The sequence below is a fragment of the Rhincodon typus genome, chromosome 15, assembly GCF_021869965.1.
Source record: "Rhincodon typus isolate 14 chromosome 15, sRhiTyp1.1, whole genome shotgun sequence".
Lineage (NCBI taxonomy): Eukaryota > Metazoa > Chordata > Chondrichthyes > Orectolobiformes > Rhincodontidae > Rhincodon > Rhincodon typus.
The window spans coordinates 27,367,084-27,383,325 of record NC_063346.1 but is presented as its reverse complement, the minus strand read 5'-3'; the positions used below and the strand labels follow the sequence as shown (position 1 = coordinate 27,383,325).

General features: G+C 38.7%; 1 protein-coding gene across 2 annotated transcripts in view; it reads right to left on the bottom strand.

The window, feature by feature from the left end:
• The window catches only part of zfpm1 (zinc finger protein, FOG family member 1), a 115,392-nt gene extending 101,681 nt beyond the window's left edge, over window positions 1-13,711 (bottom strand). For both annotated transcript variants that reach the window (XM_048605832.1, XM_048605831.1), the window contains exon 1: window positions 13,580-13,711. The gene's annotated coding sequence lies outside the window, so the exon portion shown is untranslated. The remainder of the gene's footprint in view (window positions 1-13,579) is intronic.
• Window positions 13,712-16,242: the final 2,531 nt, after the last annotated feature.

Genomic DNA, 16,242 nt, shown 5'->3' with positions numbered 1-16,242 from the left:
TCCTCCACAGATGCTGCCAGACCTGTTGAGCTTTTCCAGCAACTTTGTTTTTGTTCCTGATTTATAGCATCCCCAGTTCTTTTGGTTTTTACTTATGTGGTTGATCCAGTTCAGCTACTGTTCAAATGGAACCCCCTGGATGTTGATACTGAGGGATTCAGCGGAGGCAATCCAAGAAATGATAGTGCATTCTCTCATGTTGGAGATGGTATTTGTACTTGTCCGGCATGAATGTTATTTGCAACTTGTTAGTGCCCAGGTCTTCTGGGATATTTGGATACAGACTGCTTCAGGATCTGAAGAATTGCAAATGGTGCTGTATATTATGGAAACATCAAATAAAAACCCAACTTCTGATGTCATGATGCAGTGAAAGTAATTAATGAAGCAGATAAAGATGATTGGGTCTGGGACACTATCCTGAGGAGCTAGGGTTCTATGGTGCAGTGGTTATGTTCCTACCTCTGAGCCAGGAGGCCTGGGCTCAAGTCGTACATGCTCCAGGGATGTGTAATAACATCTCTGAACAGGGTGAATACAAAATATCCAACATAATGCAATATTTGCACAATTATGAACATTTAATTTTATAATTAATTGCAAAATAGTCTCTTGTGGTGCTGTGGCAGTGTCCCAACCTCTGAGCCAGAAGGCCCAGGTTCAAGTCTCACTTGCTCCAGAAATGTGTCAGAACATCTCTGAACAGGTAATACCTATCCTGAGGAACACCTGCACAGATGTCCTGTGATTTAGATGATTGACCTTCAACAACCATAATCATCTTCATTTTTGCTGGACATGATACCAAGAGGTTTCCCAGTAACTTCCATCACCTCCATTTTGCTTGGGCTCCTTGATGCCATACTTATTCTAATACTGATCTGGTATCATGTACAATCTTGCTTCCCTTGTTGGTTTCAGCTCTTTTGTCCATGTTTGCACTAAGGCTGTAATGGGGTTAGTAGCCAAGTGGTCCTGGTAAAACCCAAAATGGGCATCAATTAGCAGATTATTGTGAGTAAATGCTGCTTGATTGCACTTACTCATTATCACTTTATTGATGATTGATTATTGTACACTGATGGGGCTTAACTGCCATGATTGGACAGGACAATTGGTATTTACCCAACAACATGGATAATGTTGTAGCTATACTGGGATGATTTGACTAGGGGCAAACAAGTTCTGGAGAACAAGCCTTCAATATGATTATTGGAATAGCCTTTGCAGTGTCCATTACCTTTAGCTGTTTCTTCATATCACATTCAAAATAAAACAAATTGACTGAAAACTGGCATCTGTGATGCTGGAGCCCTCCAGAGTGCTGGAATCTCACACTGACGATGGGAATATTTGAGGAGCCTCCTCTCCTGTGGGAGATATAGGAGTTGCATAAGACAACATCCTTATTGGTGAGCCTGAGAAAAGGTGGCCCAGGTTCAGGTGGAGATTAAATGCATCCTGTAAAACCAACCAATAGAGGCTAGTAGCAGTAGCTGGAGTTTCTCAGCTATGCTCATGCCCAAGTTGGACATCTCCACAAGACTCTGTACTGACTAGTGAAAATGCAGCGGCTACGGCTGACTCCTAACCATTATCGCAGCCGGTAGATTACATAGATAGGGCGGGTAAATCAGCCTACATTTGCAAGATGGATTTACTGAAGGAATACTGGCAAATTCCTCTCACTGCCCATACAAAGGGAATCCCTGTATCTAAGGATGGTTTATACCAGTGTTGACTTACTCTGTTGGACTTCATTCCTTTAACCGTTCCACCTGAAAGTCAATCACATTGCCAAGAAATCAAAAGTAATTGCAAACACCCTTACTTAAACTTAGAGATCCCCAATTACAACTAAAAAGATGACATTGACTAAAGCTAAGTGAGTGGATGTGCATGTTTGAAAGTTTGTTTGTTTCTTTATATATTTTATTACTTTTCACCCTACGTACTGAAAAAGAATGAATCTCAATGCATTACAAAAAATGATATTTAATCTCATTTCATTCATCCAGTGGGGGAGTGTTACAACAAAATTTTGAAACCCTGAAATACTATGAATGCATTTGTCCTAATTACAAAATTGTTTTTTAAAAAGATTGCTACAGAGATAAGATAACACCAGGTGCACATTCAGAGACCAGCTGGCTCACATCACCTGTCGCCTCCACTAAATGTCCATAACATTCAGCATGCATGCGCCCGCATGTACACATGTGTGTGTATGTTATATGTGTGTGCGTGCGTTGCATTACAAATTCTTACGTTTAGTAACGTATAGGCTCACTTTTCCTACTACTTCCAGAAGGCCTGGCTATATCCATTTTTAAAGTGGATGTTCATTGGCCTGGGAGAAAGGTATTCACAAGAGAAGGAATCCTACTGAATTGACCTTCTTGAAACCAACTGAGGGGGTGGATGAGTAGCCAGTTTATCCTTCCTCACCCGGGAGATTAATTGGGTATATCCCATCTGAAACTATAATGAATTGTGGAGCCTCACCTACAGCTTGGTGATAAACACACCAAACTGCATCAGTGGATATTAAGAGATTAATTTCTAGAGTGGAGAGAGAGAGATAGAAGTGGAGAGATCTACGGAAGTATTTCCTGTGTTTAGGTCCATACAAAACATGGCCTTGAGTAGAAGATTGATTAAAATAGGGGAGTTGCAGGAGGTCAGAATTGGAAGAACAGAGAGATCTCGGCAGAACATGGGGAATTGCAGAGATAGAATGGACGGAGGCCACATAAAAATTTGAAAACAAGGATGAAAATTCTAAAAATGATCCATTGACAAATTGGAGGTAATTAGCATCCCAACAACCACAGCTGATGGATAAATGTGACTTGGAGAGAGTTTGGAAAAATGCAATTCAGAATTATGGGAGTTGGAATTTGTGCAGCATAGAAGATGAAAACTTTGTATGTCAGAGGAGTCAAATTTAACCATAACAAGAGCTTGGATGAGGATTTCAGCAGCAAAACAAACTAAGGAAATGGGTGGAGTTGGGTGATATTATGCAGGTGGAAGGAAGCACTCTTGCAGGTGGTTTAGATGTGAAAGGAAGGAGGTCATCTCAGAGGTAAACAGGACTTCAAAATTTGTGAGCAGTCAGGATCAGCCTCAGACAGGCAAGAGTGAAAAGGGATAGAGTCCATGGTTTGTGAATGGAGCTTGTGGCAGTGAAGAAACTGGCTTCCCAAAGTTAATTGCTATGGAGAAATTTTCTTCCGCTACTATATAGCGAATCAAATACGGTGGAGGCACAGAACTGTGGCAGTGAGGGAAAATTTGATATCTTCAGTTTTGCCACATTTTCAGACTAGGTCACCAAGCAGCAGCTAGTACCGAGAAATAGGAAGAGAGTTGGTATTTCTGAGGAGCCAGAGATAATCATTGTTTTATTCAATCATGGGATACGGGCATGACTGGCTGGCCAGCATTTATTGCCTGTCCCTAGTTGCCCTTAACGAGGTGTTGGTGAGCTTCCTTCTTAAACAACTGCTGTCCATGTACTGTAGGTACATGCACTTAGAGGGAATTTCAGGATTTTAACCCAGTGACAGTGAAGGAATGGTGATATATTTCCAAGTCAGAATGGTGAGTGGCTTGGAGGGGAACTTGCAGGTGGTGGTGGTGTTCCCAATTATCTGCAGCCCTTATCCTTTTATATGGATGTGGTTGTGGGTTTGGAAGGTGCTGTCTGAGGATCTTTGGCAAAACTATGAATCCATGAGTAAGAATATGTCAGGCTGTTGCTCCACTAGCCTGTGAGACTGCTCTCTCAATTTTGGCACTAGCCCCCAGAGTTGTGAAGAATTAGCGAGGAAGACCTTGCAGAGTCAACAAAGCTGTTTTTGCCATTGTCATTTCTGGTGCCTAGGTCAGAGCCAGGTGGTCTGTCCAGCTTAATTCTTTTGTTCAGCCTTCATGGTGATTGACACCTGGTCTGACCTACATGTGACTCCAGACCTACATGTGACTACAGCAATGTAGTTGACTCTCAACTGCAAGCTGAAATGGCCAGCAAGCCATTCAGCTGTATTACAGCAGTCCAAGGCAGCAACTCACCACCACCTTCTCAAGGGCAAGTAGGGACTGGCAATAAATTCTGGCCCGCCAGCGATGCCTACATCCCACATGTGAATAAAGAGAAATCTACCTAGCTGCACGACGGAGGACGAAGAGTGAAGGTGAATGGTCAAAGACAGCAGGCCGTTTAAAAAGAACATGCAACATTTGGGAACTCGTTTTCCAGACATCTGTCTATGTTGGTCAATTGCTTTTACAAGATAACAGTGAACAAGGACAAACAACTAGCTGAAGACACTTGCTAAATGAGAGAGGTGAAGTAGGAGATATAATGGTAATTAAGTTTTTACAAGCACACGAACAGTAGTTCAACATTTAGTTGCGATCTCTATAGGGATCGATTATTTGATCAAACCAAATTTACCTAATGATCCCAAAATGAAACAATTACCAAACAAAATTTTACTTGTTACTTTGACACAAATCGTAATACATGTAAATTAAACAAATTAATAAACAAATCATGGTCAATACAAATTATAAATTACTGACAAAACAGCGAATACGACAATGCTTTGCATTTAACACAGTCCACTTTACCAGAAAGGCACCAATTTTAGCCACAATGCTCTTCCCAACTCAGATGATCTTGGGTAAAATCCCAGTGTTTTGTGTGCAAGGACCTAACTGATTCGCCAGAGGCAATAGCATCCAAGCAAACAGGATTCTACTTAAGCACTTCATTCCAGACTGTGCTTAAGTCTCAGATCCTGTCGATCATGGATCTACCAGAACCGCCTTTACTGTATTGCACTGAATTGTCAATACTGGGTGTTCAGTCACTCAAGTGGAAGAAACATAAGCAACAGTCCTAAACACGCTTCCCAGCTCCTCAGTAATCCACCTCTCGGACTTTGTTTGCTGACCACTACCTCTTTCTATTCTGGTCATTTCTCTTTGTTTCTTTCCCACATGGTTGCATTGTGGTCCCTTCATCTATTGCTCTGGCCACCCTGATCATCTTTTCACTTGCTCCTCCTCCACAGACACCCACTCCCATAAACAGCATTAAAAAGTACAATTTTCCACCCTCTTTCCATGAAGAAGAAAGCGTCAGATCCAACGCTAACTGTTTTTCTCCCTCTACAGATGCTTCCAGACCTACTGAGTTTCTCCAGTACTTTCTATTCCAGATTTTTAGCATCTTTAGTAGTTTGCTTTTATTTAGTCATTCTGGGTGACTTAATGACATCTATAGCAAGGAATTTGTTTATTCCACTTATTAAACCCTTCAGGGGGTTTTGAACTCTGAATTCAGTGAAGTTATACATTCCTCCTCCCTGGCTTGGTGCCATGCCTTCCTGTCCTCTGGGCACTGATGGTGCTCCAGTGGTCCTAATTCTGTACTAGCTCAATAAGCATTTAGCTAATACATGCAGTGCAGCTATTAAAGGGTGAGATCAAAGCATCAAGTACAGTCCTTCTCTTGTTTGTTTCTCTTCTGCTGAAGAATACAGGCCAAAATTTTTTTTTTTTTTGAAAAGATTATACAGAAATGTCCATGAGATCAATTTCCTGGGAGTTTCTCCCATTCAACTACCATATATTTAGTGTAAACTAAGCTACTGCCAAATTTCCAAATATATGACAACAGTGCAGAAACCAAAAGGAAATTCACCACCTCCATCGCACCACTCTGTTGTTAAGTTGTTATATCTATTTTAAGTAATAGAAATATGGAGCAGTGTAAAACGAGTGGATTTGGAGTCTAGGATAACAAGGTGTAGAGCTGGATGAACACAGCAGGCCAAGCAGCATCAGAGGAGCAGGAAAGCTGACGTTTCGCGTCTGGACCCCTCTTCTGAAGAAGGGTCCAGACCCGAAACGTCAGTCTTCCTGCCCCTCTGATGCTTTGGCCTGCTGTGTTCATCCAGCTGTACACCTTGTTATCTCAGATTCTCCAGCATCTGCAGTTCCTACTATCTCTGGATTTAGAGTCGGTGCTTTTCCTACGAGTACTGTTGTAAAATTATGAAATTGCTTTGGTTCAGATAGACTTCAATTCTGCTGAAATGTATTGGTATAAACACTAATTTAAAATCTTCCTTAAATGAATGCAAATAGGCCATGTAACAGAATGTAATTTTTACTTTTTTTAAACTCTGTTTCGTTATACTTGTTGATACATTTGAGTGATAAGCAGGTGCCAGTTACATTAATACAACCAAAAATGGGTTTAACATCTTTCACCTGAGAGTAAGCTGCTTTATGAAGACCTAAAACTAAGAGAACAATTCAATATTTTGTAAACCCTAGCCTGCTACTCAGTAAAGTAAAACAAACTTGGTACAAAAAATGAGATAACGAGGTATAGACCCTTCTGAAGAAGGGTCCAGACCCGAAACGTCAGCCTTCCTGCTCCTCTGATGCTGCTGGGCCTGCTGTGTTCATCCAGCTCTACACCTTGTTATCTCAGATTCTCCAGCATCTGCAGTTCTTACTATCTCTGGTACAAAAAATGTTTTTTTTAATGTGTACCTACAAGTGGAGGTAAGAAATTAATGCAATTGGAAGAATATTCTTGACACAACACAATAGGTGGCAGCTCATAATTTTGACCCAAGGCGTGGCTAGCTTTGTGGAAGGGGCATGACTGAGATTAATTGAATTAGTATAAAAGATTATGGTAAATACATATTCTTACTTCAATAATACATGTACTTTTTAAAAACAGTAATGACTGATTGTCACCTATCTGAACTCCTGAAAAAAAAACTTGTCATGCAATCAATGTCAAGATGTTATACTTGTCAATTTATCGAATCAGCAAAGTTCAATATTGATCACACAACCCTAAATCCAGATTACTTAGGCATAGTTAGTAAGGGCAGCTTGTACTGTAAATCTGTCATTTACCATTAAATCCAGTAACACAGTAGGATGTAATCTGATGCAACTCAGATGTTGAGTTTATCCTATTCAGAAGCTGTTAATATCATAAGAACAAGTTTTGAGATGATTATGTTTCAAACTACCTCTTTTAATTCAAGGCAAAATGGAGTACGTGACCTCTGACTAGCTCTGCTTGGCATTAAGCCAAAGTTGTCATGGGGACTAGGGGCCCAGATTAAATCCTGGTGAAACTCAAGTGATAGCTTTCACACCTGAAGAAAGGCAGAGACATTTGGCCTGGCTTTATGCAGGCATGGTAAACAGCCTCAGCTGGAGAAGAAGCTGGTCTCTGAGGTACCAAAGTTCAGAGACAATATCTCTCAACAGGTTTAAAGACACTGGAAGATTTGTTCTGGGGAGGCTTGAAGGAGTCATTTCCAGAGTAGGTATTACTTCTGAAAACCAGTTCAGGGATCTCCAAAGATTGAAGTACACAAACTTAATGGACACTGGATGAAGACAAGTGAGCCTGTTGGAAGCGACAAATCATTTTGAACTGGTTGTTGCAAAAATTACAATTCCGCAGAGTACAGGGCAATATAAAAAGTATTTACGTGGTGTCTTTGGTTGTTTTAGGAAGTTAAAAGTTAAACCTTTTCTGTAGTTGTGTGCATGTATGAGTCATCATGCAAGTAATACTTAGTTGATGTAGATGTTACAACAGAAGTCTTAAAACATGAAATGTTGTCAATTGATCCTCTGAGCCAGTCACTGGGAGTTCAAAACTCTTCTTAAAAGATGCCACTCTCCTCAGCAATCATAACGATATACAAATGCCAGATGGAAATATGTCCTCCTCCACTTTTCCCTCTAAATAAGCAGACTTGAAGTGGTTAGCAGAAATGATAGCATAAAAACCTCAAGCACACAAACTGAAACAGATTGATTCCAGGGTGTGCAGCAGAAAGAACATGTTGACAACAAAATCTGAATTATAGGTTATTGCTGCCTGGTAAGAAATAATCCTGCTGAAACCAAGGCTAACACAAGTACTTGTATAAACTGCATCAAGATAGCCACATGAGGCATCTTTAATAACTTTAAACTTCCACAATGAATAATTTTAAAAGGGTCATCCTGATCAGAGACTTCTTCAAAAAAAAAGTTTCAAGTTCTTCCCAATTTTGTAGCTTTGGCTTCAACCAGCATTTTAGGACATACATTTAATAAAGAATTCAAGTGAATGCCAACAAGTTCTAATGCTGCTTCAAGGCATGTCTGTCAACTTGAAGCAATATTATGAATAGACCAAAAATCTATTTGGGTCAACAACGACTTGAGGGTCAGATGTTCATCACTTGGCAGACTGATGTACCAATTGGAACACTTGTGAAAAGCATTTAAGCAAAACTCAAATATTCCAGCAAAAAAAAAAAAGCGATTAAAAAAATCCAATACAAAGCAAAGAGGACAGCAGTGAAATTTCACAAATTGGAATTAGTTTCTTCCTCAACACAAGAGTTTTCTCAAGAATTCTCAACAATGCTAGAGCAAAAATGGACATTGCATTTTTTTCTGTACTCTATAGTCATGAAGAATTGACAGCTAGCACACAAATAGAATTCTTAGGCAAAGAAACAATGTAGAAACTTAATTAGGTCTATAAAGCAGATCTGATTGCAAGGTTGAATAATAGATGTATTTTTAACCATTTGAAGCAAAATGTCAAGATTCTGTGATTTTACAAGTAGTTACATATATCCTCATAATTTCAAGTCTGAAATCTATCCAATATAGGTTCCAAGGCAATTAAGTGCCATTTCAACCAAACCTCCTACCGACCAATTCCCACATAAAGGTTAGGAGTCTTAAATTGTCAAAGCATTAATAACAATCTGGACATCTGGGTGAAAATGCTCAATGTCGCACTTGGAAATCCACATATAACAATTTTTCAGAGCTAATGCAAGGAGTACATATTAAAGTGAACAAGTAACTTTTCTTTCAGAAAACAGCCTCTTATCAAGACTATCAAGCAATTATCATTTGTTCAATGCACATAACAATGGAGAAATTTATATTTCTTATGACAGGAGTTCTGATAAAAACATTATGAATTAGAGGTATAAAGAGGCAATATGACTTGAGAGGGAGAAATTGATCCACTTACAGCAATTTCACCAATATTATGCTGTTTGAAATGTATCAGTGATATCAGTTAGACTTCCACTAATGGCACCAATATCTGGTTTTGCCTTGAGATTAACACCTGTAATTTTTCCCAAGGCACTTTAAAAGTACTTTTAAAAACAATTCACTGGAACTCATACAAACTTGATTTAGGTTATGAAATACTCCCACATATTTGCCGACTCCCTAAAAACTAACGTCTTTAGGCAGGAGAATGGATCTTTTTCCACTCTTCAATGTCAACTATCTCACCAACTAAATATTTATAGAGTTGCCTTCAAAAAGTAATTATAGATGCTGCATCAATCACTATTCCTTGAAAGACAATCCATATATTAAATGACCCTGCAGTGTAAAAATAATTCTAACTTCCCCATTTTCTTTTGGTGACAATCAGATTTGTGGGTGGTGGAATCAGAGACAATTAAGAATTTCAAAAGAAGGCCAGGTGAGCACATGAGGAAAATACATTTACAGATTACAGGGTACAGAGTACAGGAACGGTACTGATTGAGCTCTTTCTTGCAATCCATCTTAACTTTACACAGCTTCCAATCCTGTTTCCAGATCTTGTTTTAAAAATCAGCCTGTTCAGCCAATCCACGACACCTCTGGAAACAATGAGACTTGAATCCAGTTGTCTGGCATTTAGGTAGTGATACTTTGAGCCCTCGGTTGTGGGGAGCTCAAACGCTAGGAATCCTGCGTGACTAACTCATCTCCGGACTCCCCAAAGCCTGTCAATCACCTAGAAGGCTCATGTCAAGAGTGTGACGGAATAGTCCTCAATTATCTGGATGAATGCAGCTCCAACAACAGGCAAGAGGTTTGACACCGTCCAGAACAAAGCAGCCTCCTTAGCACATTGATTAACATCCACTCCCTCCACCACCAATGCTCAGTAGCAGCAGTGTGTACTATCTACAAAATGCACTGCAAAAATTCAAAGATTCTAGGCAGGCCCTTCCAAACCCATAACCACTATCATCGAGAAAGACAAAGGGAGCAGATACATGGGAATACTACCACCTACAAGCTGTCCAAGTCATTCACCATCCTGACTTGGAAATATATCATTGTACCTCCAGTGACACCAGGTCAAAATCCTGAAATTCCCTCCTTAATAGTATTGTAGGTCGACCTGCATGGACTGCAGTGGTTCAAGGCAGCTCACCACCACCTTCTCAAGGGCAATAAATGCTAGCCCAGCCATGTCCCATGTCTCTAAAGCGAGCCAGCAGGAGATCAGGCAAATGGCCTCCTTCTATGCACAATGGACTATGTCTTTCAACCATCATTTCACTCTGTCAAAAATCTTAGTTTTGAATATCTCTTCCTATGAACTCTGTGCCTCTATTTATGAACTATGTACTCTTGCCTTTTTAAGCAGCTTTCTCAATTGCTATCTTCAAAGATTTGTGTACATACATCACCAAGCCTCTCAGTTCTTGGTTCCCTGTTAAAACTGCATTGTTGAGTCAATACTGCAGTGCTTCACATTTCCTCGCAATATGAAGTCATTTGCACTCACTTGCATTAAAGTTTATCTGCCATGAGTCTACCCAGTTCATCAGTATATTAGCATCCTGCCTACCATTTGTTACTTTTCCTAGTTTCATGTCACCTGCAAACTTTAAATTATATTCTGTACAACCAGGTCTTGGCCATGCCATTAATGTATTCAAGACAGAGTCGTCCGAACAGCAACCCATTTGGAAATATCACTGCACACTATGGTCTGCTCCCCTTCTGAAAAAAGTGATCATCCAACATAACACTCTGCTTTTATCTCTCATCCAATTTTGTATTTACACAGCTACTGCCCTTTAATTCAAGAGTTTAAATTTGGCGAAAAGCTGTTTGATAGATACACTGGTGAGGATGTGGTTAAGTAGACTATTCCTTCATGCTGGCTCTCACCACTGGCACAAGTTCCAATTGGTTGTTAATGTCCCTCAGAATTCAAGTCAGCTCGGTCTGTAGTAGCACGCCCAAGTTACTCTTCACCCTGGGCATTGCAGAGGCCCCACTCAAAACTATATGTGCTCTTGTTATAGTCAATGCTTTCTCCATGTGATGTTTAACATGTAACATAACTTATTTAACAGTTGAGGGAGAGGAGGAAAGTGGATGGTAATAAGTTAGAAGCTGCTTTGTCAATGTTTGACCTGAAGCTAGTGACTTTGTGTGGTGCAAAGTCAATGCTGAGGAATTCAAATAGATATGGTACTGTTCCCCTCAGGAACAAAGAGTCAAGGAATTTGAGAAAGAGATAATTTTGAGAGCATAATTATGGCAGTCTGTCACTCCACATCCCTTTTATACACCTCTCCCAATTTCACTACCATTCTACAAATTTTGGTGAGGGTGGTTTTGCAGAGTCATCTGGGTGATACTTATATTTGAATTTGATGCCCAAGGCACAGTATGTCCTATTTAAATTTTCCTTTTTTTAATACAGTGGCTTGAAACTATTGATTGGGCTGCCAGGTTATGTTAAGGGCAGTTAGCATTCAATCTTTAATTCCACAATGCAAGGATATATCAAGGTCAGAGCAAGTGAGAACAGGTTTCCTCAGCTAAATAACATATTCAACATCAACACAATTTTTATAAGTAACTACCAATTGTCAGACATAACTTGCCTTTTGCAAATCTACAACTTGTCAAAATGTTCATCATCACCGAACAACAACTATATCATGGAGTTACCGTAATGTTCATGTGACACCAGGCATTCACGAATTTATTAGACTAAAATCTTTTCCACACAAATTTAATGTTCAGATATGCTCCTCATAAACACTAAAATAAAACAAAGAACTGTGTGTGCAGGAGATCTGAAACAAAGGCAGAAATTGCTAGTGAAATTCAGGACTGGCAACATCTGTGGAGAGAAAACAGTAAACGTTTTGCATCCACTGACTGACTCTTCATCAGAACTCCTGAAGAAGAGTCACTGGACCCGAAACATTAACTCTGCTTTCTTCCCACAAATGCTACCAGACCTGCTAAGTTTTGTCAGCAATTTCTGTTTTTGCTCCTTATAAACATTACGGTTTTAAAATTCTGTTTGAAATATGTTAAAGCAGCCCTTATAGTGATTGGTAGCTTAATAATGGTTTAGAAATTTTAATATCCTTTTTGTTTAAAACTTCTTCAGTATTGGAAGGATATGATTACGCTGGAGAGAATGCAGAGGAGATTCATCAGGATGTTACCTGCGATGAAAAGTCTCAGTTATGAGGACAGACATGATAGGTTGGGTTTGTTTTCCTTGGAGCAGAGAAGGCTAAGAGGGAATCTGATTAAGGTACACAAAATTGTGGGCCTAGACAGGGTAGATCGCGGGAATTTTTTCCACATGGTAGGCCAAGACCAGAGGCTACAAGTTAAAGGCGAGGAGTAAGTGGTTTACAGGAGATCGGAGAAAAAAAAAATTTCAGTGGGTGGTAGAAGTGTGGAACATGCTGCCTGAGAGGGTGGTGGAGGCAGGTACTCTCATAACATTTAAGCAGCATCTGGGTGAGTACTTAAAATGCCACGGCATTTAGGCTATGGACCAAATGCAAGTAAATGGGACTAGTGTGGTTTGGTAGTTCTTGGTTGGTATAGACATTGTAGACTGAAGGGCCTGTTTCTATGCTGCATGTCTCTATGACTCTAGATACTCCACAAGGAGTTACAGTGATTTGGAGATGGAAACAGCAAATGCTAGTAATTCAATTTCAGTTTAGAAACTTCCAATTTTTGCTGTGAACATGGAATATCAGATGGATTTACATTTCCCTGAACAATTTATGTTCAAAACATCAAATTATTTCACTGGCAATCCAAAAACGTTTGATGTTTCACAGTCACAGTTTGATAAATCTACAAAATCAAGCATACAAAATCAATGTGAAAATGTACAACGAACAAGAAACATTGGCTAGCAAGAGAAAACACAGCTACCTTTTGTCAGCTATCTGCCACCATTAAACGTAGATAGTCAAGTTTCATCTGTGTCAACATATTGTACTATTAACGTGTTTGTGTCACTAATATTTATTAGCTTGCGTTCCATTTGTTTTCTATTTATTGCTTCCTAACACAAACAAAACATATTATACACTGCAAACAAGTACACTTAATTCATACATAGCATTCAAAATTTTATTTGGTTTAAAAAAGCCAAAGACATTCATAATAAATAGACATTCTGGAAGGAAATGTGGAAAGAAAAAAGACAGTTGTAGGCATATTGTGCACGAGACCAGAGAGGTTGAAGAGATGAATCTCCAGCAAAGGGGACAGGAGTTGAAAAATGCATTGGTTTACATTTGTAAACCATTATACTACATATTAGTGTAGGATCATAAAATATGGCAGTATTTAGGTCATTAAGCTGGAACCTCTACGATCCAAAGTCTAAACTGTTAAAAAAAAGATGAAATTGATAACAGTAGCATCAAATTACCTTCACTATAAAAAGGACTTGATGTATCACAGTCTGCTGATTCATCGTGGACTGAAGCTGCTGCTTCTCTTTCAGACATATTGTTGTCATCAGTTAGATTCTCCTCGCCTTCCTCCATTTCATCTACGGAACCTTTAAACAAAAGAAATTCCTTTGATAAATCAAAGAAAAACTCAAAGTAGCAAGTGAGAGATTTCCTTGACTCAAAATCAAGTTTCTTCAGCTAACATATTGATCACGACTACTGGTCGTCCACATAAATCAACTTACGGCTATTTTCACAAAAAATATTACTTTCACAAAAGTTTTGTCAGCATCTGATCATCGAAATGACAACACAGAATGAAGTCACTGAGTACTTGCATCTGTGCTTATGCTAACTTCTCAATCTGCTCATAGATATATTCAGTTATGTAAATTTTACTGGTAGGAGAACAACATACATAAATTTTTGAACATCAGGAATAGGGTTATAAAACAGAGTGAATACTTACGAACATTAGGTGCTATTTGTTTCATATAGTCATGCATTTCTTTATTAAACAAGGTTATTTTTAAAACAAATTAAAGTTAAAACTCTAAATTTCCTCTTTCTGCACAGAAGCTGGGGTGCAACAGCTGGGAGAATTTAGCTTTCAGTTAGGATCATGCTTGCAAAACACGAGCCAGATAATCTACTGTTAGGTGTAATTCCATAATTCGCAACACTTGCTCAACAGTTTGAGTGTGCTGGTAGTTACACTAACAATCAATTTAACTTAACTAGTCAAGCACATAACACAAGTTATTTAATCTTTTTAGAAATGATATACATTCATACACAGGTAACCTCTGCTCTGTAAACAAAGGAATATGTTCATGCCTCACACATTTTTTGAACTACTAGAGGGGTTGGGAGACCCTATAATTTCCTGATGTTTTCACCATGACAATGTATTCTTTAGAGTCAGTGCCAACCAGTTAGCATCCCTTTCTTCTGTAGCATAAATTGTTGAGATTGTTTGAACATTCTGGTGTCTGCCCTGATGACTGTAAATAAAAGAAGTTTCAGCGACATATTCTCTTTCCAGCAATATAACAGTTTTCATATTTTTGACCTATTTTTGGTTAAGCTTGTTCTGAACATTCAAATTAAAAAGTATTGATCCATAATGACTAACAAATACACAGTCTCTGACACAGCAAAAAAGGGATTGCTCAACCTGGAGCTGCAGTTTCTTTTTGCCAAATAATCACAGAATGAATATATCACAAAAAGAGGGTTACATTTGTCTTGTCAAACCCATGGCGCTTCACAAAAATAATTTAGCCAGACTTACTTCCCAGTCCCTTTGCTGTAGCCCTGCATTGTTTTCTCTGCAGCAGCCTATCCAATTCCATTTTGTAAACCATTAAAGTAGTTATTAAATTAAACAAAATATGATCATGATTTATTACAGTCACAGAAATGCTCTTACCATTTTCAGAAGGGTGAAATACTATATTTTGCTCAATAGCAAAAATACATAATTCAAAGGATGCAATACAAGTCAAGGCAAATTTCAGTTGTTGTTATAATAACACAGATCATCAAAATATGCCAAGTTCACACCTGAAAACATTTGATAGAGGTTTTAAAACATCTCATTATTTAAAATGTGATTTGGTAGATCCATTTTGTAATCAACAACAGGGCTGCTGTGAGAGATAATGTGAAACACAATGTTTGTGGTTTCCTAATTAAATGACTTCTGTAACAGGTGTATTGCTGCCATCAAGGAAAGAAAGATGATTTAATGTTACTGTCAATTTTTTTAAGAATGGGAACGCACAACGAATATTTCCATGCTGTTTGACCAATGGGATCATCTTATTAAATCCTGACCCTGTTCTCATCCAATATCTACAAATGTGCACTTTCTAGTAAAAGGCATGGCTAGCAATCAAGATCAGAAAATACAAATTGCTCCATCCTTACTTTCTTTGCCTGACAGGCATTCAAGGTAATTGCCACAACCTGCTTAGACCTTGCTTGGGAGCAATTAACTCATGATCTGCAGAATGCAATTTTCCAAGTTCTTATGTTGAATGGCACAATTTCACATTAGGCATTTCTAGTATTAGGACATAAGAACTGCAGGGTCATGAATTTTTAAATGTTAAAAAATGCAACATTGTCATATATTCAAAACATCTCTACTATGACATTTTTGTTCTTTGGCTAAAAAGCTAATGGACAGATTGCCCCAAGTGAGGAACAGAGAATCCTTGGCGAAGTCCTCCAGGGCCCTCATGAAATATTCAATCTCTGGACAATTTATTTTATTAACTTGTTTCATATAGTAGAAATTTTATTTCTTCTTAATATTAATATACCAGCAACACTGACATGGGATTCCTATTTATTTTGGGTAGAATCGGCATGATTTCAAAGTCATATTCCTCTATCCATATACATAAGCTCATCTAAATTTCTGCTGCCAATATCTTAACTTATACAGTCTGCTCATCCATCACATTGCATTCACTGATGTATGCAGGCTTCCAATTAATCATCACGATTTTAAAACTCTCATCCTTCTTTTCAAATACCTCTGATAATTTCACCCCCTGAAACTCTGCAACCGCTTCCTAATGTACAAGCCTCTGAGAAATTGGCAGTTGTCCAATTCTGGCATCTTGCA